The 27,257-nt window shown below is 46.4% G+C and overlaps 1 protein-coding gene and 31 non-coding genes across 32 annotated transcripts in view; 1 reads left to right on the top strand and 31 right to left on the bottom strand.

The window, feature by feature from the left end:
• Nucleotides 1–27,257, top strand: part of LOC137136866 (GRB2-associated-binding protein 1-like) — a 240,163-nt gene that overhangs the window by 47,416 nt on the left and 165,490 nt on the right. The window lies entirely within an intron of this gene.
• trnan-guu (transfer RNA asparagine (anticodon GUU)) lies at nucleotides 18–91 on the bottom strand. Its single transcript has one exon. It is a non-coding gene; the product is annotated as a tRNA-Asn (tRNA).
• On the bottom strand, nucleotides 1,061–1,134 carry trnan-guu (transfer RNA asparagine (anticodon GUU)). Its single transcript has one exon. It is a non-coding gene; the product is annotated as a tRNA-Asn (tRNA).
• Nucleotides 1,732–1,805, bottom strand: trnan-guu (transfer RNA asparagine (anticodon GUU)). Its single transcript has one exon. It is a non-coding gene; the product is annotated as a tRNA-Asn (tRNA).
• trnan-guu (transfer RNA asparagine (anticodon GUU)) lies at nucleotides 1,909–1,982 on the bottom strand. The gene has a single exon. It is a non-coding gene; the product is annotated as a tRNA-Asn (tRNA).
• Nucleotides 3,105–3,178, bottom strand: trnan-guu (transfer RNA asparagine (anticodon GUU)). The gene has a single exon. It is a non-coding gene; the product is annotated as a tRNA-Asn (tRNA).
• trnan-guu (transfer RNA asparagine (anticodon GUU)) lies at nucleotides 3,835–3,908 on the bottom strand. The gene has a single exon. It is a non-coding gene; the product is annotated as a tRNA-Asn (tRNA).
• On the bottom strand, nucleotides 4,906–4,979 carry trnan-guu (transfer RNA asparagine (anticodon GUU)). The gene has a single exon. It is a non-coding gene; the product is annotated as a tRNA-Asn (tRNA).
• Nucleotides 5,577–5,650, bottom strand: trnan-guu (transfer RNA asparagine (anticodon GUU)). Its single transcript has one exon. It is a non-coding gene; the product is annotated as a tRNA-Asn (tRNA).
• Nucleotides 5,754–5,827, bottom strand: trnan-guu (transfer RNA asparagine (anticodon GUU)). The gene has a single exon. It is a non-coding gene; the product is annotated as a tRNA-Asn (tRNA).
• Nucleotides 6,950–7,023, bottom strand: trnan-guu (transfer RNA asparagine (anticodon GUU)). Its single transcript has one exon. It is a non-coding gene; the product is annotated as a tRNA-Asn (tRNA).
• trnan-guu (transfer RNA asparagine (anticodon GUU)) lies at nucleotides 7,680–7,753 on the bottom strand. The gene has a single exon. It is a non-coding gene; the product is annotated as a tRNA-Asn (tRNA).
• Nucleotides 10,243–10,316, bottom strand: trnan-guu (transfer RNA asparagine (anticodon GUU)). Its single transcript has one exon. It is a non-coding gene; the product is annotated as a tRNA-Asn (tRNA).
• Nucleotides 10,596–10,669, bottom strand: trnan-guu (transfer RNA asparagine (anticodon GUU)). Its single transcript has one exon. It is a non-coding gene; the product is annotated as a tRNA-Asn (tRNA).
• trnak-uuu (transfer RNA lysine (anticodon UUU)) lies at nucleotides 12,077–12,150 on the bottom strand. Its single transcript has one exon. It is a non-coding gene; the product is annotated as a tRNA-Lys (tRNA).
• trnan-guu (transfer RNA asparagine (anticodon GUU)) lies at nucleotides 13,026–13,099 on the bottom strand. The gene has a single exon. It is a non-coding gene; the product is annotated as a tRNA-Asn (tRNA).
• trnak-uuu (transfer RNA lysine (anticodon UUU)) lies at nucleotides 15,295–15,368 on the bottom strand. Its single transcript has one exon. It is a non-coding gene; the product is annotated as a tRNA-Lys (tRNA).
• trnan-guu (transfer RNA asparagine (anticodon GUU)) lies at nucleotides 15,687–15,760 on the bottom strand. The gene has a single exon. It is a non-coding gene; the product is annotated as a tRNA-Asn (tRNA).
• Nucleotides 15,864–15,937, bottom strand: trnan-guu (transfer RNA asparagine (anticodon GUU)). Its single transcript has one exon. It is a non-coding gene; the product is annotated as a tRNA-Asn (tRNA).
• On the bottom strand, nucleotides 17,425–17,498 carry trnan-guu (transfer RNA asparagine (anticodon GUU)). The gene has a single exon. It is a non-coding gene; the product is annotated as a tRNA-Asn (tRNA).
• trnan-guu (transfer RNA asparagine (anticodon GUU)) lies at nucleotides 18,749–18,822 on the bottom strand. The gene has a single exon. It is a non-coding gene; the product is annotated as a tRNA-Asn (tRNA).
• Nucleotides 20,223–20,296, bottom strand: trnan-guu (transfer RNA asparagine (anticodon GUU)). The gene has a single exon. It is a non-coding gene; the product is annotated as a tRNA-Asn (tRNA).
• On the bottom strand, nucleotides 20,400–20,473 carry trnan-guu (transfer RNA asparagine (anticodon GUU)). The gene has a single exon. It is a non-coding gene; the product is annotated as a tRNA-Asn (tRNA).
• Nucleotides 20,754–20,827, bottom strand: trnan-guu (transfer RNA asparagine (anticodon GUU)). Its single transcript has one exon. It is a non-coding gene; the product is annotated as a tRNA-Asn (tRNA).
• Nucleotides 21,963–22,036, bottom strand: trnan-guu (transfer RNA asparagine (anticodon GUU)). Its single transcript has one exon. It is a non-coding gene; the product is annotated as a tRNA-Asn (tRNA).
• trnan-guu (transfer RNA asparagine (anticodon GUU)) lies at nucleotides 22,262–22,335 on the bottom strand. Its single transcript has one exon. It is a non-coding gene; the product is annotated as a tRNA-Asn (tRNA).
• On the bottom strand, nucleotides 23,305–23,378 carry trnan-guu (transfer RNA asparagine (anticodon GUU)). The gene has a single exon. It is a non-coding gene; the product is annotated as a tRNA-Asn (tRNA).
• On the bottom strand, nucleotides 24,001–24,074 carry trnan-guu (transfer RNA asparagine (anticodon GUU)). Its single transcript has one exon. It is a non-coding gene; the product is annotated as a tRNA-Asn (tRNA).
• Nucleotides 25,209–25,282, bottom strand: trnan-guu (transfer RNA asparagine (anticodon GUU)). Its single transcript has one exon. It is a non-coding gene; the product is annotated as a tRNA-Asn (tRNA).
• Nucleotides 25,905–25,978, bottom strand: trnan-guu (transfer RNA asparagine (anticodon GUU)). Its single transcript has one exon. It is a non-coding gene; the product is annotated as a tRNA-Asn (tRNA).
• trnan-guu (transfer RNA asparagine (anticodon GUU)) lies at nucleotides 26,977–27,050 on the bottom strand. The gene has a single exon. It is a non-coding gene; the product is annotated as a tRNA-Asn (tRNA).
• On the bottom strand, nucleotides 27,154–27,227 carry trnan-guu (transfer RNA asparagine (anticodon GUU)). The gene has a single exon. It is a non-coding gene; the product is annotated as a tRNA-Asn (tRNA).

The raw sequence follows: 27,257 nt of genomic DNA, 5'->3' as shown, positions 1-27,257 counted from the left end.
TTACCTTGAAGCCACCACGTCACTGGGTGGGCTTGAACCACCAACCTTTCGGTTAACAGCCGAACGCGCTAACCGATTGCGCCACAGAGACATCTGTATTGCTAGTTTTAGGGGGCGTGGCTACAAGTGTATAATTCCAACCCCTACAAAATAAAAAAATGTCAAGCATAGCTAGGGTTACCTTGAAACCACCACGTCCCTGGGAAGGCTTGAACCACCAACCTTTCGGTTAACAGCCGAACGCGCTAACCCATTGCACCACAGTGACGTCTGTATTGCTCCTTTAAGGGGGCATGGCCAACCCCTACAAAATAAAGCAATATCAAGGATAGCTAGAGTTACCTTGAATCCACCACGTCCCTGGGTGGGCTTTAACCACCAACCTTGCACCATAGAGACAGCTTTAGGGGGCGTGGCTACAAGTGTAGAATTCCAACCCCTACAAAGTAAAACAATGTCAAGCGTGGCTACAAGTGTATAAATCTAACCCGTTCAAAATAAAACTACTTCTAAAATAACTAGAGTTATCTTGAAGCCACCACATCCCTGGGTGGGCTTGAACAACCAACCTTTCGGTTAAAAGCCGAACCCGCTAACCGATTGCGCCACAGAGACATCTGCATTGCTAGATTTAGGGGGCGTGGCTACAATTGTATGATTCCAACCCCTACAAAATAAAACAATGTAAAGGATAGCTAGAGTTACCTTGAAGCCACCACGTCCCTGGGTGGGCTTGAAACGCCAACCTTTCGGTTAACAGCCAACTGCACCACAGAGACAGCTGTATTGGTAGTTGTAGGGGGCGTGGCTACAAGTGTATAACTCAAACTCCCTATAAAATAAAACTACTTCTAGGATAACTAGGGTTATCTTGAAGCCACCACGTCCCTGGGTGGGCTTGAACCACCAACCTTTCGGTTAACAGACGAACGCACTAACCGATTGCGCCTCAGAGACATCTGTATTGATAGTTTTAGGGGGCGTGGCAACAAGTGTATAATTCCAACCCCTACAAAATAAAACAATGTCAAGCATAGCTAGGGTTACCTTGAAACCACCACGTCCCTGGGTGGGCTTGAACCACCAACCTTTCGGTTAACAGCCAAATGCGCTAACCGATTGCGCCACAGAGACATCTGTATTGCTAGTTTTAGGGGGTGTGGCTAAAAGTGTATGATTCCAACCCCTACAAAATAAAATAATGTCAAGCATAGCTAGGGTTACGTTTAAGCCACCACATCCCTGGGTGGGCTTGAAACACCAACCTTTCGGTTAACAGCCAACTGCACCACAGAGACAGCTGTATTGGTAGTTGTAGGGGGCGTGGCTACAAGTGTATAACTCAAACTCCCTATAAAATAAAACTACTTCTAGGATAGCTAGGGTTACCTTGAAGCCACCACGTCCCTGGGTGGGCTTGAACCACCAACCTTTCGGTTAACAGCCTACTGCACCTCCGAGACAGTTGTATTGGTAGTTGTAGGGGGCGTGGCTACAAGTGTATAAATCTAACCTGTTCAAAATAAAACTACTTCTAAAATAACTAGGGTTATCTTGAAGCCACTACGTCCCTGGGTGGGCTTGAACCACCAACCTTTCGGTTAACAGCCGATTGCACCACAGAGACAGCTGTATTGGTAGTTGTAGGGGGCGTGGCTACAAGTGTATAACTCAAACCCCCTATAAAATAAAACTACTTGTAGAATAACTAGGGTTACCTTGAAGCCACCACGTCCCTGGGTGGGCTTGAACCACCAACCTTTCGGTTAACAGCCAAACGCGCTAACCTATTGCGCCACAGAGACATCTGTATTGCTAGTTTTAGGGGGCGTGGCTACAAGTGTATAATTCCAACAATTACAAAATAAAACAATGTCAAGCATAGATAGGGTTACCTCGAGGACACCACATCCCTGGGTGGGCTTGAACCACCAACCTTTCGGTTAACAGCCGAACACGCTAACCGATTGCGCCACAGAGACATCTGTGTTGCTAGTTTTAGGGGGCGTGGCTACAAGTGTATAATTCCAACCCCTACAAAATAAAAAAATGTCAAGCATAGCTAGGGTTACCTTGAAACCACCACTTCCCTGGGAGGGCTTGAATCACCAACCTTTCGGTTAACAGCCGAACGCGCTAACCCATTGCGGCACAGAGACGTCTGTATTGCTAGTTTAAGGGGGCGTGGCTAAAAGTGTTTCATTCCAGCCCCTACAAAATACAACAATATCAAGGATAGCTAGAGTTACCTTGAAGCCAGCACGTCCCTGGGTGGGCTTGAACCACCAACCTTTCGGTTAACAAGGTTAACGCCACAGAGACGTCTGTATTGCTAACTTAAGGAGGCATGGCCAACCTTGCACCATAGAGACAGTTTTAGGCGGCATGGCTACAAGTGTATAATTCCAACCCCTACAAAATAAAACAATATCAAGGATAGCTAGAGTTACCTTGAAGCCATCACGTCCCTGGGTGGGCTTGAACCACCAATCTTTCGGTTGACAGCCGACTGCACGACAGAGACATCTGTATTGCTAGTTTTAGGGGGCGTGGCTACAAGTATATAAATCTAACCTGTTCAAAATAAAACTACTTCTAAAATAATTATGGTTATCTTGAAGACACTACGTCCCTGGGTGGGCTTGAACCACCAACCTTTCTGTTAACAGCCGAACGCTCTAACCGATTGCGCCACAGAGACATCTGTATTGCTAGGTTTAGGGGACGTGGCTAAAAGTGTATGATTCCAACCCCTACAAAATAAAATAATGTCAAGCATAGCTAGGGTTACGTTTAAGCCACCACATCCCTGGGTGGGCTTTAACCACCAATCTTGCACCATAGACACAGGTTTAGGGGGCGTGGCTAAAAGTGTATGATTCCAACCCCTACAAAATAAAATAATGTCAAGCATAGCTAGGGTTACGTTTAAGCCACCACATCCCTGGGTGGGCTTGAACCACCAACCTTTCGGTTGACAGCCGACTGCACCACAGAGACAGCTGTATTGGTAGCTGTAGGGGGCGTGGCTACAAGTGTATAACTCAAACCCCCTATAAAAAAAAACTACTTCTAGGATAACTAGGGATACCTTGCAACCACCACGCCCCTGGGTGGGATTGAACCACCAACCTTTCGGTTAACAGCCGAACGCGCTAACCTATTGCGCCACAGAGACATCTGTATTGCTAGTTTAAGGGGGCGTGGCCAACCTTGCACCATAGAGACAGTTTTAGGCGGCATGGCTACAAGTGTATAATTCCATCCCCTACAAAATAAAACAATGTCAAGCATAGCTAGAGTTACCTTGAAGCCACCACGTCCCTGGGTGGGCTTTAACCACCAACCTTGCACCATAGAGACAGCTTTAGGGGGCGTGGCTACAAGTGTAGAATTCCAACGCCTACAAAGTAAAACAATGTCAACCGTGGCTACAAGTGTATAAATCTAACCCGTTCAAAATAAAACTACTTCTAAAATAACTAGAGTTATCTTGAAGCCACCACGTCCCTGGGTGGGCTTGAACCACCAACCTTTCGGTTAACAGCCTACTGCACCTCCGAGACAGTTGTATTGGTAGTTGTAGGGGGCGTGGCTACAAGTGTATAAATCTAACTTGTTCAAAATAAAACTACTTCTAAAATAACTAGGGTTATCTTGAAGCCACTACGTCCCTGGGTGGGCTTGAACCACCAACCTTTCGGTTAACAGCCGACTGCACCACAGAGACAGCTGTATTGGTAGTTGTAGGGGGCGTGGCTACAAGTGTATAACTCAAACCCCCTATAAAATAAAACTACTTGTAGGATAACTTGGGTTACCTTGAAGCCACCACGTCCCTGGGTGGGCTTGAACCACCAACCTTTCGGTTAACAGCCGAACGCGCTAACCGATTGCGCCACAGAGACATCTGTATTGCTAGTTTTAGGGGGCGTGGCTACAAGTGTATAATTCCAACAATTACAAAATAAAACAATGTCAAGCATAGCTAGGGTTTGTATGTAAAGTGTTACATTCCAACCCCTACAAAATAAAATAATGTCAAGCATAGCTAGGGTTACAGAGACAGCTGTATTGGTAGTTGTAGGGGGCGTGGCTACAAGTGTATAACTCAAACCCCCTATAAAATAAAACTACTTCTGGGATAACTAGGGTTACCTTGAAGCCACCACCTCCCTGGGTGGGCTTGAACCACCAACCTTTTGGTTAACAGCCGAACGGGCTAACCTATTGCGCCACAGAGACATCTGTATTGCTAGTTTAAGGGGGCGTGGCCAACCTTGCACCATGGAGACACTTTTAGGCGGCATGGCCACAAGTGTACAATTCCAACCCCTACAAAATAAAACAATATCAAGGATACCTAGAGTTACCTTGAAGCCACAACGTCCCTGGGTTGGCTTGAACCACCAACCTTTCGGTTAACAGCCGAACGCGCTAACCTATTGCGCCACAGAGACATCTGCATTGCTAGATTTAGGGGGCGTGGCTACAATTGTATGATTCCAACCCCTACAAAATAAAACAATGTAAAGGATAGCTAGAGTTACCTTGAAGCCACCACGTCCCTGGGTGGGCTTGAAACGCCAACCTTTCGGTTAACAGCCAACTGCACCACAGAGACAGCTGTATTGGTAGTTGTAGGGGGCGTGGCTACAAGTGTATAACTCAAACTCCCTATAAAATAAAACTACTTCTAGGATAACTAGGGTTATCTTGAAGCCACCACGTCCCTGGGTGGGCTTGAACCACCAACCTTTCGGTTAACAGACGAACGCACTAACCGATTGCGCCTCAGAGACATCTGTATTGATAGTTTTAGGGGGCGTGGCAACAAGTGTATAATTCCAACCCCTACAAAATAAAACAATGTCAAGCATAGCTAGGGTTACCTTGAAACCACCACGTCCCTGGGTGGGCTTGAACCACCAACCTTTCGGTTAACAGCCAAATGCGCTAACCGATTGCGCCACAGAGACATCTGTATTGCTAGTTTTAGGGGGTGTGGCTAAAAGTGTATGATTCCAACCCCTACAAAATAAAATAATGTCAAGCATAGCTAGGGTTACGTTTAAGCCACCACATCCCTGGGTGGGCTTGAAACACCAACCTTTCGGTTAACAGCCAACTGCACCACAGAGACAGCTGTATTGGTAGTTGTAGGGGGCGTGGCTACAAGTGTATAACTCAAACTCCCTATAAAATAAAACTACTTCTAGGATAGCTAGGGTTACCTTGAAGCCACCACGTCCCTGGGTGGGCTTGAACCACCAACCTTTCGGTTAACAGCCTACTGCACCTCCGAGACAGTTGTATTGGTAGTTGTAGGGGGCGTGGCTACAAGTGTATAAATCTAACCTGTTCAAAATAAAACTACTTCTAAAATAACTAGGGTTATCTTGAAGCCACTACGTCCCTGGGTGGGCTTGAACCACCAACCTTTCGGTTAACAGCCGATTGCACCACAGAGACAGCTGTATTGGTAGTTGTAGGGGGCGTGGCTACAAGTGTATAACTCAAACCCCCTATAAAATAAAACTACTTGTAGAATAACTAGGGTTACCTTGAAGCCACCACGTCCCTGGGTGGGCTTGAACCACCAACCTTTCGGTTAACAGCCAAACGCGCTAACCTATTGCGCCACAGAGACATCTGTATTGCTAGTTTTAGGGGGCGTGGCTACAAGTGTATAATTCCAACAATTACAAAATAAAACAATGTCAAGCATAGATAGGGTTACCTCGAGGACACCACATCCCTGGGTGGGCTTGAACCACCAACCTTTCGGTTAACAGCCGAACACGCTAACCGATTGCGCCACAGAGACATCTGTGTTGCTAGATTTAGGGGGCGTGGCTACAAGTGTATAATTCCAACCCCTACAAAATAAAAAAATGTCAAGCATAGCTAGGGTTACCTTGAAACCACCACTTCCCTGGGAGGGCTTGAATCACCAACCTTTCGGTTAACAGCCGAACGCGCTAACCCATTGCGGCACAGAGACGTCTGTATTGCTAGTTTAAGGGGGCGTGGCTAAAAGTGTTTCATTCCAGCCCCTACAAAATACAACAATATCAAGGATAGCTAGAGTTACCTTGAAGCCAGCACGTCCCTGGGTGGGCTTGAACCACCAACCTTTCGGTTAACAAGGTTAACGCCACAGAGACGTCTGTATTGCTAACTTAAGGAGGCATGGCCAACCTTGCACCATAGAGACAGTTTTAGGCGGCATGGCTACAAGTGTATAATTCCAACCCCTACAAAATAAAACAATATCAAGGATAGCTAGAGTTACCTTGAAGCCATCACGTCCCTGGGTGGGCTTGAACCACCAATCTTTCGGTTGACAGCCGACTGCACGACAGAGACATCTGTATTGCTAGTTTTAGGGGGCGTGGCTACAAGTATATAAATCTAACCTGTTCAAAATAAAACTACTTCTAAAATAATTATGGTTATCTTGAAGACACTACGTCCCTGGGTGGGCTTGAACCACCAACCTTTCTGTTAACAGCCGAACGCTCTAACCGATTGCGCCACAGAGACATCTGTATTGCTAGGTTTAGGGGACGTGGCTAAAAGTGTATGATTCCAACCCCTACAAAATAAAATAATGTCAAGCATAGCTAGGGTTACGTTTAAGCCACCACATCCCTGGGTGGGCTTTAACCACCAATCTTGCACCATAGACACAGGTTTAGGGGGCGTGGCTAAAAGTGTATGATTCCAACCCCTACAAAATAAAATAATGTCAAGCATAGCTAGGGTTACGTTTAAGCCACCACATCCCTGGGTGGGCTTGAACCACCAACCTTTCGGTTGACAGCCGACTGCACCACAGAGACAGCTGTATTGGTAGCTGTAGGGGGCGTGGCTACAAGTGTATAACTCAAACCCCCTATAAAAAAAAACTACTTCTAGGATAACTAGGGATACCTTGCAACCACCACGCCCCTGGGTGGGATTGAACCACCAACCTTTCGGTTAACAGCCGAACGCGCTAACCTATTGCGCCACAGAGACATCTGTATTGCTAGTTTAAGGGGGCGTGGCCAACCTTGCACCATAGAGACAGTTTTAGGCGGCATGGCTACAAGTGTATAATTCCATCCCCTACAAAATAAAACAATGTCAAGCATAGCTAGAGTTACCTTGAAGCCACCACGTCCCTGGGTGGGCTTTAACCACCAACCTTGCACCATAGAGACAGCTTTAGGGGGCGTGGCTACAAGTGTAGAATTCCAACGCCTACAAAGTAAAACAATGTCAACCGTGGCTACAAGTGTATAAATCTAACCCGTTCAAAATAAAACTACTTCTAAAATAACTAGAGTTATCTTGAAGCCACCACGTCCCTGGGTGGGCTTGAACCACCAACCTTTCGGTTAACAGCCTACTGCACCTCCGAGACAGTTGTATTGGTAGTTGTAGGGGGCGTGGCTACAAGTGTATAAATCTAACTTGTTCAAAATAAAACTACTTCTAAAATAACTAGGGTTATCTTGAAGCCACTACGTCCCTGGGTGGGCTTGAACCACCAACCTTTCGGTTAACAGCCGACTGCACCACAGAGACAGCTGTATTGGTAGTTGTAGGGGGCGTGGCTACAAGTGTATAACTCAAACCCCCTATAAAATAAAACTACTTGTAGGATAACTTGGGTTACCTTGAAGCCACCACGTCCCTGGGTGGGCTTGAACCACCAACCTTTCGGTTAACAGCCGAACGCGCTAACCGATTGCGCCACAGAGACATCTGTATTGCTAGTTTTAGGGGGCGTGGCTACAAGTGTATAATTCCAACAATTACAAAATAAAACAATGTCAAGCATAGCTAGGGTTTGTATGTAAAGTGTTACATTCCAACCCCTACAAAATAAAATAATGTCAAGCATAGCTAGGGTTACAGAGACAGCTGTATTGGTAGTTGTAGGGGGCGTGGCTACAAGTGTATAACTCAAACCCCCTATAAAATAAAACTACTTCTGGGATAACTAGGGTTACCTTGAAGCCACCACCTCCCTGGGTGGGCTTGAACCACCAACCTTTTGGTTAACAGCCGAACGGGCTAACCTATTGCGCCACAGAGACATCTGTATTGCTAGTTTAAGGGGGCGTGGCCAACCTTGCACCATGGAGACACTTTTAGGCGGCATGGCCACAAGTGTACAATTCCAACCCCTACAAAATAAAACAATATCAAGGATACCTAGAGTTACCTTGAAGCCACAACGTCCCTGGGTTGGCTTGAACCACCAACCTTTCGGTTAACAGCCGAACGCGCTAACCTATTGCGCCACAGAGACATCTGTGTTGCTAGTTTAAGGGGGCGTGGCCAACCTTGCACCATAGAGACAGTTTTAGGCAACATGGCCACAAGTGTACAATTCCAACCCCTACAAAATAAAACAATATCAAGGATAGCTAGAGTTACCTTGAAGCCACCACGTCCCTGGGTGGGCTTGAACCACCAACCTTTCAGTTAACAGCCGAAAGCGCTAACCCATTGCACCACAGAGACATCTGTATTGCTAGTTTTAGGGGGCGTGGCTACAAGTGTATAATTCCAACCCCTACAAAATAAAAAAATGTCAAGCATAGCTAGGGTTACCTTAAACCACCACGTCCCTGGGAGGGCTGGAACCACCAACCTTTTGGTTAACAGCCGAACGCTCTAACCCATTGCGCCACAGAGACATCTGTATTGCTAGTTTTAGGGGGCGTGGCTAAAAGTGTATGATTCCAACCCCTACAAAATAAAATAATGTCAAGCATAGCTAGGGTTACGTTTAAGCCACCACATCCCTGGGTGGGCTTTAACCACCAACCTTGCACCATAGAGACAGGTTTAGGGGGCGTGGCTACAAGTGTATAATTCCAACCCCTACAAAATAAAAAAATGTCAAGCATAGCTGGGGTTGCCTTGAAGTCACCACGTCCCTGGGTCGGCTTGAACCACCAACCTTTTGGTTAACAGCCGAACGCACTAACGTATTGCGCCACAGAGACATCTGTATTGCTAGTTTTTGGCCACAGAGACATCTGTATTGATAGTTTTAGGGGGCGTGGCAACAAGTGTATAATTCCAACCCCTACAAAATAAAACAATGTCAAGCATAGCTAGGGTTACTTTGACGCCACCACGTCCCTGGGTGGGCTTGAACAACCAACCTTTCGGTTAACAGCCAAATGCTCTAACCGATTGCGCCACAGAGACATCTGTATTGCTAGTTTTAGGGGGCGTGGCTAAAAGTGTATGATTCCAACCCCTACAAAATAAAATAATGTCAAGCATAGCTACGGTTACGTTTAAGCCACCACATCCCTGGGTGGGCTTTAACCACCAACCTTGCACCATAGAGACAGGTTTAGGGGGCGTGGCTACAAGTGTAGAATTCCAACCCCTACAAAATAAAAAAATGTCAAGCATAGCTGGGGTTGCCTTGAAGTCACCACGTCCCTGGGTGGGCTTGAACCACCAACCTTTTGGTTAACAGCCGAACGCTCTAACCCATTGCGCCACAGAGACATCTGTATTGCTAGTTTTAGGGGGCGTGGCTAAAAGTGTATGATTCCAACCCCTACAAAATAAAATAATGTCAAGCATAGCTAGGGTTACGTTTAAGCCACCACATCCCTGGGTGGGCTTTAACCACCAACCTTGCACCATAGAGACAGGTTTAGGGGGCGTGGCTACAAGTGTATAATTCCAACCCCTACAAAATAAAAAAATGTCAAGCATAGCTGGGGTTGCCTTGAAGTCACCACGTCCCTGGGTGGGCTTGAACCACCAACCTTTTGGTTAACAGCCAAACGCACTAACGTATTGCGCCACAGAGACAACCTTGCACCATAGAGACAGCTTTAGGGGGCGTGGCTACAAGTGTAGAATTCCAACCCCTACAAAGTAAAACAATGTCAAGCGTAGATACAAGTGTATAAATCTAACCCGTTCAAAATAAAACCACTTCTAAAATAACTAGAGTTATCTTGAAGCCTACAAAATAAAATAATGTCAAGCATAGCTAGGGTTACGTTTAAGCCACCACATCCCTAGGCGGGCTTTAACCACCAACCTTGCACCATAGAGACAGGTTTCGGTTAACAGCCAAACGCGCTAACCGATTGCACCACAGAGACATCTGTATTGCTAGTTTTAGGGGGCGTGGCTACAAGTGTATAATTCCAACCCCTACAAAATAAAACAATATCAAGGATAGCTAGAGTTACCTTGAAGCCAGCACGTCCCTGGGTGGGCTTGAACCACCAACCTTTCGGTTAACAGCCGAACGCGCTAACCGATTGCGCCACAGAGACGTCTGTATTGCTAGTTTAAGGGGGCGTGACAAACCTTGCACCATTGAGACAGTTTTATCAAGGATAGCTAGAGTTACCTTGAAGCCACCACGTTCCTGGGTGGGCTTGAACCACCAACCTTTCGGCTAACAGCCAAATGCGCTAACCGATTGCGCCACAGAGACATCTGTATTGCTAGTTTTAGGGGGCGTGGCTACAAGTGTATAATAAAGTGTATAAATCTAACCTGTTCAAAATAAAACTACTTCTAAAATAACTAGGGTTACCTTGAAGCCAGCACGTCCCTGGGTGGGCTTGAACCACCAACCTTTCGGTTAACAGCCGAACGCGCTAACCGATTGCGCCACAGAGACGTCTGTATTGCTAGTTTAAGGGGGCGTGGCTACAAGTGTATAATTCCAACCCCTACAAAATAAAGCAATATCAAGAATAGCTAGAGTTACGTTGAAGCCACCACGTTCCTGGGTGGGCTTGAACCACCAACCTTTCGGCTAACAGCCAAATGCGCTAACCGATTGCGCCACAGAGACATCTGTATAGCTAGTTTTAGGGGGCGTGGCTAAAAGTGTATGATTCCGACCCCTACAAAATAAAATAATGTCAAGCATAGCTAGGGTTACGTTTAAGCCACCACATCCCTGGGTGGGCTTTAACCACCAACCTTGCACCATAGACACAGGTTTAGGGGGCGTGGCTACAAGTGTAGAATTCCAACCCCTAAAAAATAAAAAAATGTCAAGCATAGCTGGGGTTGCCTTGAAGTCACCACGTCCCTGGGTGGGCTTGAAACACCAACCTTTCGGTTAACAGCCGAACGCGCTAACCCATTGCGCCACAGAGACGTCTGTATTGCTAGTTTAAGGGGGCATGGCCAACCCCTACAAAATAAAGCAATATCAAGGATAGCTAGATTTACCTTGAAGCCACCACGTCCCTGGGTGGGCTTTAACCACCAACCTTGCACCATAGAGACAGCTTTAGGGGGCGTGGCTACAAGTGTAGAATTCCAACCCCTACAAAGTAAAACAATGTCAAGCGTGGCTACAAGTGTATAAATCTAACCCATTCAAAATAAAACTACTTCTAAAATAACTAGGGTTACCTTGAAGCCACCACGTCCCTGGGTGGGCTTGAACCACCAACCTTTCGGTTAACAGCCAAATGCGCTAACCGATAGCGCCACAGAGACATCTGTATTGCTAGTTTTAGGGGGCGTGGCAATAAGTGTATAATTCCAACCCCTACAAAATAAAACAATGTCAAGCATAGCTAGAGTTACCTTGAAGCCACCACGTCCCTGGGTGGGCTTGAACCACCAACCTTTCGGCTAACAGCCAAATGCTCTAACCGATTGCGCCACAGAGACATCTGTATTGCTAGTTTTAGGGGACGTGGCTAAAAGTGTATGATTCCAACCCCTACAAAATAAAATAATGTCAAGCATAGCTAGGGTTACGTTTAAGCCACCACATCCCTGGGTGGGCTTTAACCACCAACCTTGCACCAAAGACACAGGTTTAGGGGGCGTGGCTACAAGTGTAGAATTCCAACCCCTAAAAAATAAAAAAATGTCAAGCATAGCTGGGGTTGCCTTGATGTCACCACGTCCCTGGGTGGGCTTGAAACACCAACCTTTCGGTTAACAGCCAACTGCACCACAGAGACAGCTGTATTGGTAGTTGTAGGGGGCGAGGCTACAAGTGTATAACTCAAACTCCCTATAAAATAAAACTACTTCTAGGATAACCTTGAAGCCACCACGTCTCTGGGTGGGCTTGAACCACCAACCTTTCGGTTAAAAGCCGAACCCGCTAACCGATTGCGCCACAGAGACATCTGTGTTGCTAGTTTAAGGGGGCGTGGCCAACCTTGCACCATTGAGACAGTTTTAGGGGGCATGGCTACAAGTGTATAATTCCAACCCCTACAAAATAAAACAATGTAAAGGATAACTAGGGTTACCTTGAAAACACAACCTCCCTGGGTGGACTTGAACAACCAACCCTTCGGTTTACAGCCGAATGCGTAAACCGATTGCGCCACAGAGACATCTGTATTGCTAGATTTTGGGGGCGTGGCTAAAAGTGTTTAATTCCAACCCCTACAAAATAAAAAAATATCAAGGATAGCTAGAGTTACCTTGAAGCCAGCACGTCCCTGGGTGGGCTTGAACAACCAACCTTTCGGTTAACAGCCGAACGCGCTAACCTATTGCGCCACAGAGACATCTGTATTGCTAGTTTTAGGGGGCGTGGCTACAAGTGTATAATTCCAACCCCTACAAAATAAAACAATATCAAGGATAGCTAGAGTTACCTTGAAGCCAGCACGTCCCTGGGTGGGCTTGAACCACCAACCTTTCGTTTAACAGCCGAACGCGCTAACCGATTGCGCCACAGAGACGTCTCTATTGCTAGTTTAAGGGGGCATGGCCAACCTTGCACCATAGAGACAGTTTTAGGCGGCATGGCTACAAGTGTATAATTCCAACACCTACAAAATAAAGCAATATCAAGGATATCTAGAGTTACCTTGAAGCTACCACGTTCCTGGGTGGTCTTGAACCACCAACCTTTCAGTTAACAGCCTACTGCACCTCCGAGACAGCTGTATTGGTAGTTGTAGGGGGTGTGGCTACAAGTGTATAACTCAAACCCTCTATAAAATAAAACTACTTCTAGTATAACTAGGGTTACTTTGAAGCCAACACGTCCCTGGGTGGGCTTGAACCACCAACCTTTCGGTTAACAGCCAAACGCGCTAACCGATTGCGCCACAGAGACATCTGTATTGCTAGTTTTAGGGGGCGTGGCTACAAGTGTATAATTCCAACCCCTACAAAATAAAACAATATCAAGGATAGCTAGAGTTACCTTGAAAACACAACCTCCCTGGGTGGACTTGAACAACCAACCCTTCGGTTTACAGCCGAATGCGTAAACCGATTGCGCCACAGAGACATCTGTATTACTAGTTTTAGGGGGCATGGCTAAAAGTGTATGATTCCAACCCCTACAAAATAAAATAATGTCAAGCATAGCTAAGGTTACGTTTAAGCCACCATATCCCTGGGTGGGCTTTAACCACCAACCTTGCACCAAAGACACAGGTTTAGGGGGCGTGGCTACAAGTGTAGAATTCAAACCCCTAAAAAATAAAAAAATGTCAAGCATAGCTGGGGTTGCCTTGATGTCACCACGTCCCTGGGTGGGCTTGAAACACCAACCTTTCGGTTAACAGCCAACTGCACCACAGAGACAGCTGTATTGCTAGTTTAAGGGGGCGTGGCTACAAGTGTATAATTCCAACCCCTACAAAATAAAGCAATATCAAGAATAGCTAGAGTTACCTTGAAGCCACCACGTTCCTGGGTGGGCTTGAACCACCAACCTTTCGGCTAACAGCCAAATGCGCTAACCGATTGCGCCACAGAGACATCTGTATAGCTAGTTTTAGGGGGCGTGGCTAAAAGTGTATGATTCCGACCCCTACAAAATAAAATAATGTCAAGCATAGCTAGGGTTACGTTTAAGCCACCACATCCCTGGGTGGGCTTTAACCACCAACCTTGCACCATAGACACGGGTTTAGGGGGCGTGGCTACAAGTGTAGAATTCCAACCCCTAAAAAATAAAAAAATGTCAAGCATAGCTGGGGTTGCCTTGAAGTCACCACGTCCCTGGGTGGGCTTGAAACACCAACCTTTCGGTTAACAGCCAACTGCACCACAGAGACAGCTGTATTGGTAGTTGTAGGGGGCGTGGCTACAAGTGTATAACTCAAACTCCCTATAAAATAAAACTACTTCTAGGATAACCTTGAAGCCACCACGTCCCTGGGTGGGCTTAAACCACCAACCTTTCGGTTAACAGCTGAACGCGCTAACCTATTCCGCCACAGAGACATCTGTATTGCTAGTTTTAGGGGGCGTGGCTACAACTGTAAAATTCCAACCCCTACAAAATAAAACAATGTCAAGCATAGATAGAGTTAACTTGAGGCCACCACGTCCCTGGGTGGGCTTGACCCACCAACCTTTCGGTTAACAGCCGAACGCGCTAACCCATTGCGCCACAGAGACGTCTGTATTGCTAGTTTAAGGGGGCATGGCCAACCCCTACAAAATAAAGCAATATCAAGGATAGCTAGAGTTACCTTGAAGCCAGCACGTCCCTGGGTGGGCTTGAACCACCAACCTTTCGGTTGACAGCCGACTGCACCACAGAGACAGCTGTATTGGTAGTTGTAGGGGGCGTGGCTACAAGTGTATAACTCAAACCCCCTATAAAAAAAAACTACTTCCAGGATAACTAGGGATACCTTGCAGCCACCACGCCCCTGGGTGGGCTTGAACCACCAACCTTTCGATTAACAGCCGAACGCTCTAACCGATTGCGCCACAGATACATCTGTATTGATAGTTTTAGGGGGCGTGCCAATAAGTGTATAATTCCAACCCCTACAAAATAAAACAATGTCAAGCATAGCTAGAGTTACCTTGAAGCCACCACGTCCCTGGGTGGGCTTGAACCACCAACCTTTCGGCTAACAGCCAAATGCGCTAACCGATTGCGCCACAGAGACATCTGTATTGCTAGTTTTAGGGGACGTGGCTAAAAGTGTATGATTCCAACCCCTACAAAATAAAATAATGTCAAGCATAGCTAGGGTTACGTTTAAGCCACCACATCCCTGGGTGGGCTTTAACCACCAACCTTGCACCAAAGACACAGGTTTAGGGGGCGTGGCTACAAGTGTAGAATTCCAACCCCTAAAAAATAAAAAAATGTCAAGCATAGCTGGGGTTGCCTTGATGTCACCACGTCCCTGGGTGGGCTTGAAACACCAACCTTTCGGTTAACAGCCAACTGCACCACAGAGACAGCTGTATTGGTAGTTGTAGGGGGCGAGGCTACAAGTGTATAACTCAAACTCCCTATAAAATAAAACTACTTCTAGGATAACCTTGAAGCCACCACGTCTCTGGGTGGGCTTGAACCACCAACCTTTCGGTTAAAAGCCGAACCCGCTAACCGATTGCGCCACAGAGACATCTGTGTTGCTAGTTTAAGGGGGCGTGGCCAACCTTGCACCATTGAGACAGTTTTAGGGGGCATGGCTACAAGTGTATAATTCCAACCCCTACAAAATAAAACAATGTAAAGGATAACTAGGGTTACCTTGAAAACACAACCTCCCTGGGTGGACTTGAACAACCAACCCTTCGGTTTACAGCCGAATGCGTAAACCGATTGCGCCACAGAGACATCTGTATTGCTAGATTTTGGGGGCGTGGCTAAAAGTGTTTAATTCCAACCCCTACAAAATAAAAAAATATCAAGGATAGCTAGAGTTACCTTGAAGCCAGCACGTCCCTGGGTGGGCTTGAACCACCAACCTTTCGGTTAACAGCCGAACGCGCTAACCTATTGCGCCACAGAGACATCTGTATTGCTAGTTTTAGGGGGCGTGGCTACAAGTGTATAATTCCAACCCCTACAAAATAAAACAATATCAAGGATAGCTAGAGTTACCTTGAAGCCAGCACGTCCCTGGGTGGGCTTGAACCACCAACCTTTCGGTTAACAGCCGAACGCGCTAACCGATTGCGCCACAGAGACGTCTGTATTGCTAGTTTAAGGGGGCATGGCCAACCTTGCACCATAGAGACAGTTTTAGGCGGCATGGCTACAAGTGTATAATTCCAACACCTACAAAATAAAGCAATATCAAGGATATCTAGAGTTACCTTGAAGCCACCACGTTCCTGGGTGGGCTTGAACCACCAACCTTTCGGTTAACAGCCAAATGCGCTAACCGATTGCGCCACAGAGACATCTGTATTGCTAGTTTTAGGGGGCGTGGCTACAAGTGTATAATTCCAACCCCTACAAAATAAAACAATATCAAGGATAGCTAGAGTTACCTTGAAAACACAACCTCCCTGGGTGGACTTGAACAACCAACCCTTCGGTTTACAGCCTAATGCGTAAACCGATTGCGCCACAGAGACATCTGTATTACTAGTTTTAGGGGGCATGGCTAAAAGTGTATGATTCCAACCCCTACAAAATAAAATAATGTCAAGCATAGCTAAGGTTACGTTTAAGCCACCATATCCCTGGGTGGGCTTTAACCACCAACCTTGCACCAAAGACACAGGTTTAGGGGGCGTGGCTACAAGTGTAGAATTCAAACCCCTAAAAAATAAAAAAATGTCAAGCATAGCTGGGGTTGCCTTGATGTCACCACGTCCCTGGGTGGGCTTGAAACACCAACCTTTCGGTTAACAGTCGAATGCGCTAACCGATTGCGCCACAGAGACATCTGTATTGCTAGTTTTAGGGGGCGTGGCTAAAAGTGTTTCAGTCCAGCCCCTACAAAATACAACAATATCAAGGATAGCTAGAGTTACCTTGAAGCCAGCACGTCCCTGGGTGGGCTTGAACCACCAACCTTTCGGTTAACAAGGTTAACGCCACAGAGACGTCTGTATTGCTAATTTAAGGGGGCATGGCCAACCTTGCACCATAGAGACAGTTTTAGGCGGCATGGCTACAAGTGTATGATTCCAACCCCTACAAAATAAAGCAATATCAAGGATAGCTAGAGTTACCTTGAAGCCACCACGTTCCTGGGTGGGCTTGAACCACCAACCTTTCGGTTAACAGCCTACTGCACCTCCGAGACAGCTGTATTGGTAGTTGTAGGGGGCGTGGCTACAAGTGTATAACTCAAACCCTCTACAAAATAAAACAATATCAAGGATAGCTAGAGTTACCTTGAAGCCATCACGTCCCTGGGTGGGCTTGAACCACCAATCTTTCGGTTGACAGCCGACTGCACGACAGAGACATCTGTATTGCTAGTTTTAGGGGGCGTGGCTACAAGTATATAAATCTAACCTGTTCAAAATAAAACTACTTCTAAAATAATTATGGTTATCTTGAAGACACTACGTCCCTGGGTGGGCTTGAACCACCAACCTTTCGGTTGACAGCCGACTGCACCACAGAGACAGCTGTATTGGTAGTTGTAGCTCAATAACTCAAACCCCCTATAAAAAAAAACTACTTCTAGGATAACTAGGGATACCTTGCAACCACCACGCCCCTGGGTGGGCTTGAACCACCAACCTTTCGGTTAACAGCCGAATGCGCTAACCTATTGCGCCACAGAGACATCTGTATTGCTAGTTTAAGGGGGCGTGGCCAACCTTGCACCATAGAGACAGTTTTAGGCGGCATGGCTACAAGTGTATAATTCCATCCCCTACAAAATAAAACAATGTCAAGCATAGCTAGAGTTACCTTGAAGCCACCACATCCCTGGGTGGGCTTTAAACACCAACCTTGCACCATAGAGACAGCTTTAGGGGGCGTGGCTACAAGTGTAGAATTCCAACGCCTACAAAGTAAAACAATGTCAAGCGTGGCTACAAGTGTATAAATCTAACCCGTTCAAAATAAAACTACTTCTAAAATAACTAGAGTTATCTTGAAGCCACCACGTCCCTGGGTGGGCTTGAACCACCAACCTTTCGGTTAACAGCCTACTGCACCTCCGAGACAGTTGTATTGGTAGTTGTAGGGGGCGTGGCTACAAGTGTATGAATCTAACTTGTTCAAAATAAAACTACTTCTAAAATAACTAGGGTTATCTTGAAGCCACTACGTCCCTGGGTGGGCTTGAACCACCAACCTTTCGGTTAACAGCCGACTGCACCACAGAGACAGCTGTATTGGTAGTTGTAGGGGGCGTGGCTACAAGTGTATAACTCAAACCCCCTATAAAATAAAACTACTTGTAGGATAACTAGGGTTACCTTGAAGCCACTACGTCCCTGGGTGGGCTTGAACCACCAACCTTTCGGTTAACAGCCGACTGCGCCACAGAGACATCTGTATTGCTAGTTTTAGGGGGCGTGGCTACAAGTGTATAATTCCAACAATTACAAAATAAAACAATGTCAAGCATAGCTAGGGTTTGTATGTAAAGTGTTATATTTCAACCCCTACAAAATAAAATAATGTCAAGCATAGCTAGGGTTACGTTTAAGCCACCACATCCCTGGGCGGGCTTTAACCACCAACCTTGCACCATAGAGACAGGTTTAGGGGGCGTGGCTACAATTGTATGATTCCAACCCCTACAAAATAAAACAATGTAAAGGATAGCTAGAGTTACCTTGAAGCCACCACGTCCCTGGGTGGGCTTGAAACACCAACCTTTCGGTTAACAGCCAACTGCACCACAGAGACAGCTGTATTGGTAGTTGTAGGGGGCGTGGCTACAAGTGTATAACTTAAACTCCCTATAAAATAAAACTACGCAGATTGCTAGATTTTGGGGGCGTGGCTAAAAGTGTTTAATTCCAACCCCTACAAAATAAAAAAATATCAAGGACAGCTAGAGTTACCTTGAAGCCAGCACGTCCCTGGGTGGGCTTGAACCACCAACCTTTCGGTTAACAGCCGAACGCGCTAACCGATTGCGCCACAGAGACATCTGTATTGCTAGTTTTAGGGGGCGTGGCTAAAAGTGTTTAATTCCAACCCCTACAAAATAAAAAAATATCAAGGATAGCTAGAGTTACCTTGAAGCCAGCACGTCCCTGGGTGGGCTTGAACCACCAACCTTTCGGTTAACAAGGTTAACGCCACAGAGACGTCTGTATTGCTAATTTAAGGGGGCATGGCCAACCTTGCACCATAGAGACAGTTTTAGGCGGCATGGCTACAAGTGTATAATTCCAACCCCTACAAAATAAAGCAATATCAAGGATAGCTAGAGTTACCTTGAAGCCAGCACGTCCCTGGGTGGGCTTGAACCACCAACCTTTCGGTTAACAAGGTTAACGCCACAGAGACGTCTGTATTGCTAATTTAAGGGGGCATGGCCAACCTTGCACCATAGAGACAGTTTTAGGCGGCATGGCTACAAGTGTATAATTCCAACCCCTACAAAATAAAGCAATATCAAGGATAGCTAGAGTTACCTTGAAGCCAGCACGTCCCTGGGTGGGCTTGAACCACCAACCTTTCGGTTGACAGCCGACTGCACCACAGAGACAGCTGGATTGGTAGTTGTAGGAGGTGTGCCTACAAGTGTATAACTCAAACCCCCTATAAAAAAAAACTACTTCTAGGATAACTAGGGATACCTTGCAACCACCACGCCCCTGGGTGGGATTGAACCACCAACCTTTCGGTTAACAGCCGAACGCGGTAACCTATTGCGCCACAGAGACATCTGTATTGCTAGTTTAAGGGGGCGTGGCCAACCTTGCACCATAGAGACAGTTTTAGGCGGCATGGCTACAAGTGTATAATTCCATCCCCTACAAAATAAAACAATGTCAAGCATAGCTAGCATTACCTTGAAGCCACCACGTCCCTGGGTGGGCTTTAACCACCAACCTTGCACCATAGAGACAGCTTTAGGGGGCGTGGCTACAAGTGTAGAATTCCAACGCCTACAAAGTAAAACAATGTCAAGCGTGGCTACAAGTGTATAAATCTAACCCGTTCAAAATAAAACTACTTCTAAAATAACTAGAGTTATCTTGAAGCCACCACGTCCCTGGGTGGGCTTGAACCACCAACCTTTCGGTTAACAGCCTACTGCACCTCCGAGACAGTTGTATTGGTAGTTGTAGGGGGCGTGGCTACAAGTGTATAAATCTAACCTGTTCAAAATAAAACTACTTCTAAAATAACTAGGGTTATCTTGAAGCCACTACGTCCCTGGGTGGGCTTGAACCACCAACCTTTCGGTTAACAGCCGATTGCACCACAGAGACAGCTGTATTGGTAGTTGTAGGGGGCGTGGCTACAAGTGTATAACTCAAACCCCCTATAAAATAAAACTACTTGTAGAATAACTAGGGTTACCTTGAAGCCACCACGTCCCTGGGTGGGCTTGAACCACCAACCTTTCGGTTAACAGCCAAACGCGCTAACCTATTGCGCCACAGAGACATCTGTATTGCTAGTTTTAGGGGGCGTGGCTACAAGTGTATAATTCCAACAATTACAAAATAAAACAATGTCAAGCATAGATAGGGTTACCTCGAGGACACCACATCCCTGGGTGGGCTTGAACCACCAACCTTTCGGTTAACAGCCGAACACGCTAACCGATTGCGCCACAGAGACATCTGTGTTGCTAGTTTTAGGGGGCGTGGCTACAAGTGTATAATTCCAACCCCTACAAAATAAAAAAATGTCAAGCATAGCTAGGGTTACCTTGAAACCACCACTTCCCTGGGAGGGCTTGAACCACCAACCTTTCGGTTAACAGCCAAACGCGCTAACCTATTGCGCCACAGAGACATCTGTATTGCTAGTTTAAGGGGGCGTGGCTACAAGTGTATAATTCCAACAATTACAAAATAAAACAATGTCAAGCATAGATAGGGTTACCTCGAGGACACCACATCCCTGGGTGGGCTTGAACCACCAACCTTTCGGTTAACAGCCGAACACGCTAACCGATTGCGCCACAGAGACATCTGTGTTGCTAGTTTTAGGGGGCGTGGCTACAAGTGTATAATTCCAACCCCTACAAAATAAAAAATGTCAAGCATAGCTAGGGTTACCTTGAAACCACCACTTCCCTGGGAGGGCTTGAATCACCAACCTTTCGGTTAACAGCCGAACGCGCTAACCCATTGCGCCACAGAGACGTCTGTATTGCTAGTTTAAGGGGGCATGGCCAACCTTGCACCATAGAGACAGTTTTAGGCGGCATGGCTAGAAGTGTATAATTCCAACCCCTACAAAATAAAGCAATATCAAGGATAGCTAGAGTTACCTTGAAGCCACCACGTTCCTGGGTGGGCTTGAACCACCAACCTTTCGGTTAACAGCCTACTGCACCTCCGAGACAGCTGTATTGGTAGTTGTAGGGGGCGTGGCTACAAGTGTATAACTCAAACCCTCTGTAAAATAAAACTACTTCTAGTATAACTAGGGTTACATTGAAGCCAACACGTCCCTGGGTGGGCTTGAACCACCAACCTTTCGGTTAACAGCCGAACGCACTAACCTATTGCTCCACAGAGACATCTGTATTGCTAGTTTTAGGGGGCGTGGCTACAAGTGTATAGATCTAACCTGTTCAAAATAAAACTACTTCTAAAATAATTATGGTTATCTTGAAGACACTACGTCCCTGGGTGGGCTTGAACCACCAACCTTTCAGTTAACAGCCGAACGCTCTAACCGATTGCGCCACAGAGACATCTGTATTGCTAGGTTTAGGGGGCGTGGCTAAAAGTGTATGATTCCAACCCGTACAAAATAAAATAATGTCAAGCATAGCTAGGGTTACGTTTAAGCCACCACATCCCTGGGTGGGCTTTAACCACCAACCTTGCACCATAGAGACAGGTTTAGGGGGCGTGGCTACAATTGTATAATTCCAACCCCTACAAAATAAAACAATATCAAGGATAGCTAGAGTTACCTTGAAGCCATCACGTCCCTGGGTGGGGTTGAACCACCAACCTTTCGGTTGACAGCCGACTGCACCACAGAGACAGCTGTATTGGTAGTTGTAGGGGGCGTGGCTACAAGTGTATAACTCAAACACCCTATAAAAAAAACTACTTCTAGGATAACTAGGGATACCTTGCAGCCACCACACCCCTGGGTGGGCTTGAACCACCAACCTTTCGGTTAACAGCCGAACGCGCTAACCGATTGCGCCACAGAGACATCTGTCGTGGCGTGGCTAAAAGTGTATGATTCCAACCCCTACAAAATAAAATAATGTCAAGCATAGCTAGGGTTACGTTTAAGCCACCACATCCCTGGGTGGGCTTTAACCACCAACCTTGCACCATAGACACAGGTTTAGGGGGCGTGGCTACAAGTGTATAATTCCAACCCCTACAAAATAAAACAATGTCAAGCATAGCTAGGGTTACCTTGAAGCCACCACGTCCCTGGGTGGGCTTGAACCACCAACCTTTCGGTTAACAGCCGAACGCGCTAACCGATTGCGCCACAGAGACATCTGTATTGCTAGTTTTAGGGGGCGTGGCTACAAGTGTATAATTCCAACCCCTACAAAATAAAAAAATGTCAAGCATAGCTAGGGTTACCTTGAAACCACCACGTCCCTGGGAAGGCTTGAACCACCAACCTTTCGGTTAACAGCCGAACGCGCTAACCCATTGCACCACAGTGACGTCTGTATTGCTCCTTTAAGGGGGCATGGCCAACCCCTACAAAATAAAGCAATATCAAGGATAGCTAGAGTTACCTTGAATCCACCACGTCCCTGGGTGGGCTTTAACCACCAACCTTGCACCATAGAGACAGCTTTAGGGGGCGTGGCTACAAGTGTAGAATTCCAACCCCTACAAAGTAAAACAATGTCAAGCGTGGCTACAAGTGTATAAATCTAACCCGTTCAAAATAAAACTACTTCTAAAATAACTAGAGTTATCTTGAAGCCACCACATCCCTGGGTGGGCTTGAACAACCAACCTTTCGGTTAAAAGCCGAACCCGCTAACCGATTGCGCCACAGAGACATCTGCATTGCTAGATTTAGGGGGCGTGGCTACAATTGTATGATTCCAACCCCTACAAAATAAAACAATGTAAAGGATAGCTAGAGTTACCTTGAAGCCACCACGTCCCTGGGTGGGCTTGAAACGCCAACCTTTCGGTTAACAGCCAACTGCACCACAGAGACAGCTGTATTGGTAGTTGTAGGGGGCGTGGCTACAAGTGTATAACTCAAACTCCCTATAAAATAAAACTACTTCTAGGATAACTAGGGTTATCTTGAAGCCACCACGTCCCTGGGTGGGCTTGAACCACCAACCTTTCGGTTAACAGACGAACGCACTAACCGATTGCGCCTCAGAGAAATCTGTATTGATAGTTTTAGGGGGCGTGGCAACAAGTGTATAATTCCAACCCCTACAAAATAAAACAACGTCAAGCATAGCTAGGGTTACCTTGAAGCCACCACGTCCCTGGGTGGGCTTGAACCACCAACCTTTCGGTTAACAGCCAAATGCGCTAACCGATTGCGCCACAGAGACATCTGTATTGCTAGTTTTAGGGGGTGTGGCTAAAAGTGTATGATTCCAACCCCTACAAAATAAAATAATGTCAAGCATAGCTAGGGTTACGTTTAAGCCACCACATCCCTGGGTGGGCTTGAAACACCAACCTTTCGGTTAACAGCCTACTGGACCTCCGAGACAGCTGTATTGGTAGTTGTAGGGGGCGTGGCTACAAGTGTATAACTCAAACCCTCTATAAAATAAAACTCCTTCTAGTATAACTAGGGTTACATTGAAGCCAACACGTCCCTGGGTGGGCTTGAACCACCAACCTTTCGGTTAACAGCCGAACGCGCTAACCTATTGCTCCACAGAGACATCTGTATTGCTAGTTTTAGGGGGCGTGGCTACAAGTGTATAAATCTAACCTGTTCAAAATAAATCTACTTCTAAAATAATTATGGTTATCTTGAAGACACTACGTCCCTGGGTGGGCTTGAACCACCAACCTTTCGGTTAACAGCCGAACACGCTAACCTATAGCTACACAGAGACATCTGTATTGCTAGTTTTAGGGGGCGTGGCTACAAGTGTATAAATCTAACCTGTTCAAAATAAAACTACTTCTAAAATAATTATGGTTATCTTGAAGACACTACGTCCCTGGGTGGGCTTGAACCACCAACCTTTCGGTTAACAGCCGAACGCTCTAACCGATTGCGCCACAGAGACATCTGTAGTGCTAGGTTTAGGGGGCGTGGCTAAAAGTGTATGATTCCAACCCCTACAAAATAAAATAATGTCAAGCATACCTAGGGTTACGTTTAAGCCACCACATCCCTGGGTGGGCTTTAACCACCAACCTTTCGGTTGACAGCCGACTGCACCACAGAGACAGCTGGATTGGTAGTTGTAGGAGGTGTGGCTACAAGTGTATAACTCAAACCCCCTATAAAAAAAAACTACTTCTAGGATAACTAGGGATACCTTGCAACCACCACGCCCCTGGGTGGGATTGAACCACCAACCTTTCGGTTAACAGCCGAACGCGCTAACCCATTGCACCACAGTGACGTCTGTATTGCTCCTTTAAGGGGGCATGGCCAACCCCTACAAAATAAAGCAATATCAAGGATAGCTAGAGTTACCTTGAATCCACCACGTCCCTGGGTGGGCTTTAACCACCAACCTTGCACCATAGAGACAGCTTTAGGGGGCGTGGCTACAAGTGTAGAATTCCAACCCCTACAAAGTAAAACAATGTCAAGCGTGGCTACAAGTGTATAAATCTAACCCGTTCAAAATAAAACTACTTCTAAAATAACTAGAGTTATCTTGAAGCCACCACATCCCTGGGTGGGCTTGAACAACCAACCTTTCGGTTAAAAGCCGAACCCGCTAACCGATTGCGCCACAGAGACATCTGCATTGCTAGATTTAGGGGGCGTGGCTACAATTGTATGATTCCAACCCCTACAAAATAAAACAATGTAAAGGATAGCTAGAGTTACCTTGAAGCCACCACGTCCCTGGGTGGGCTTGAAACGCCAACCTTTCGGTTAACAGCCAACTGCACCACAGAGACAGCTGTATTGGTAGTTGTAGGGGGCGTGGCTACAAGTGTATAACTCAAACTCCCTATAAAATAAAACTACTTCTAGGATAACTAGGGTTATCTTGAAGCCACCACGTCCCTGGGTGGGCTTGAACCACCAACCTTTCGGTTAACAGACGAACGCACTAACCGATTGCGCCTCAGAGAAATCTGTATTGATAGTTTTAGGGGGCGTGGCAACAAGTGTATAATTCCAACCCCTACAAAATAAAACAACGTCAAGCATAGCTAGGGTTACCTTGAAGCCACCACGTCCCTGGGTGGGCTTGAACCACCAACCTTTCGGTTAACAGCCAAATGCGCTAACCGATTGCGCCACAGAGACATCTGTATTGCTAGTTTTAGGGGGTGTGGCTAAAAGTGTATGATTCCAACCCCTACAAAATAAAATAATGTCAAGCATAGCTAGGGTTACGTTTAAGCCACCACATCCCTGGGTGGGCTTGAAACACCAACCTTTCGGTTAACAGCCTACTGGACCTCCGAGACAGCTGTATTGGTAGTTGTAGGGGGCGTGGCTACAAGTGTATAACTCAAACCCTCTATAAAATAAAACTCCTTCTAGTATAACTAGGGTTACATTGAAGCCAACACGTCCCTGGGTGGGCTTGAACCACCAACCTTTCGGTTAACAGCCGAACGCGCTAACCTATTGCTCCACAGAGACATCTGTATTGCTAGTTTTAGGGGGCGTGGCTACAAGTGTATAAATCTAACCTGTTCAAAATAAATCTACTTCTAAAATAATTATGGTTATCTTGAAGACACTACGTCCCTGGGTGGGCTTGAACCACCAACCTTTCGGTTAACAGCCGAACACGCTAACCTATTGCTACACAGAGACATCTGTATTGCTAGTTTTAGGGGGCGTGGCTACAAGTGTATAAATCTAACCTGTTCAAAATAAAACTACTTCTAAAATAATTATGGTTATCTTGAAGACACTACGTCCCTGGGTGGGCTTGAACCACCAACCTTTCGGTTAACAGCCGAACGCTCTAACCGATTGCGCCACAGAGACATCTGTAGTGCTAGGTTTAGGGGGCGTGGCTAAAAGTGTATGATTCCAACCCCTACAAAATAAAATAATGTCAAGCATACCTAGGGTTACGTTTAAGCCACCACATCCCTGGGTGGGCTTTAACCACCAACCTTTCGGTTGACAGCCGACTGCACCACAGAGACAGCTGGATTGGTAGTTGTAGGAGGTGTGGCTACAAGTGTATAACTCAAACCCCCTATAAAAAAAAACTACTTCTAGGATAACTAGGGATACCTTGCAACCACCACGCCCCTGGGTGGGATTGAACCACCAACCTTTCGGTTAACAGCCGAACGCGGTAACCTATTGCGCCACAGAGACATCTGTATTGCTAGTTTAAGGGGGCGTGGCCAACCTTGCACCATAGAGACAGTTTTAGGCGGCATGGCTACAAGTGTATAATTCCATCCCCTACAAAATAAAACAATGTCAAGCATAGCTAGCGTTACCTTGAAGCCACCACGTCCCTGGGTGGGCTTTAACCACCAACCTTGCACCATAGAGACAGCTTTAGGGGGCGTGGCTACAAGTGTAGAATTCCAACGCCTACAAAGTAAAACAATGTCAAGCGTGGCTACAAGTGTATAAATCTAACCCGTTCAAAATAAAACTACTTCTAAAATAACTAGAGTTATCTTGAAGCCACCACGTCCCTGGGTGGGCTTGAACCACCAACCTTTCGGTTAACAGCCTACTGCACCTCCGAGACAGTTGTATTGGTAGTTGTAGGGGGCGTGGCTACAAGTGTATAAATCTAACCTGTTCAAAATAAAACTACTTCTAAAATAACTAGGGTTATCTTGAAGCCACTACGTCCCTGGGTGGGCTTGAACCACCAACCTTTCGGTTAACAGCCGATTGCACCACAGAGACAGCTGTATTGGTAGTTGTAGGGGGCGTGGCTACAAGTGTATAACTCAAACCCCCTATAAAATAAAACTACTTGTAGAATAACTAGGGTTACCTTGAAGCCACCACGTCCCTGGGTGGGCTTGAACCACCAACCTTTCGGTTAACAGCCAAACGCGCTAACCTATTGCGCCACAGAGACATCTGTATTGCTAGTTTTAGGGGGCGTGGCTACAAGTGTATAATTCCAACAATTACAAAATAAAACAATGTCAAGCATAGATAGGGTTACCTCGAGGACACCACATCCCTGGGTGGGCTTGAACCACCAACCTTTCGGTTAACAGCCGAACACGCTAACCGATTGCGCCACAGAGACATCTGTGTTGCTAGTTTTAGGGGGCGTGGC

This window comes from Channa argus, chromosome 12 (assembly GCF_033026475.1).
Source record: "Channa argus isolate prfri chromosome 12, Channa argus male v1.0, whole genome shotgun sequence".
NCBI lineage: Eukaryota > Metazoa > Chordata > Actinopteri > Anabantiformes > Channidae > Channa > Channa argus.
This window is presented reverse-complemented; position numbering and strand designations above follow the sequence as displayed.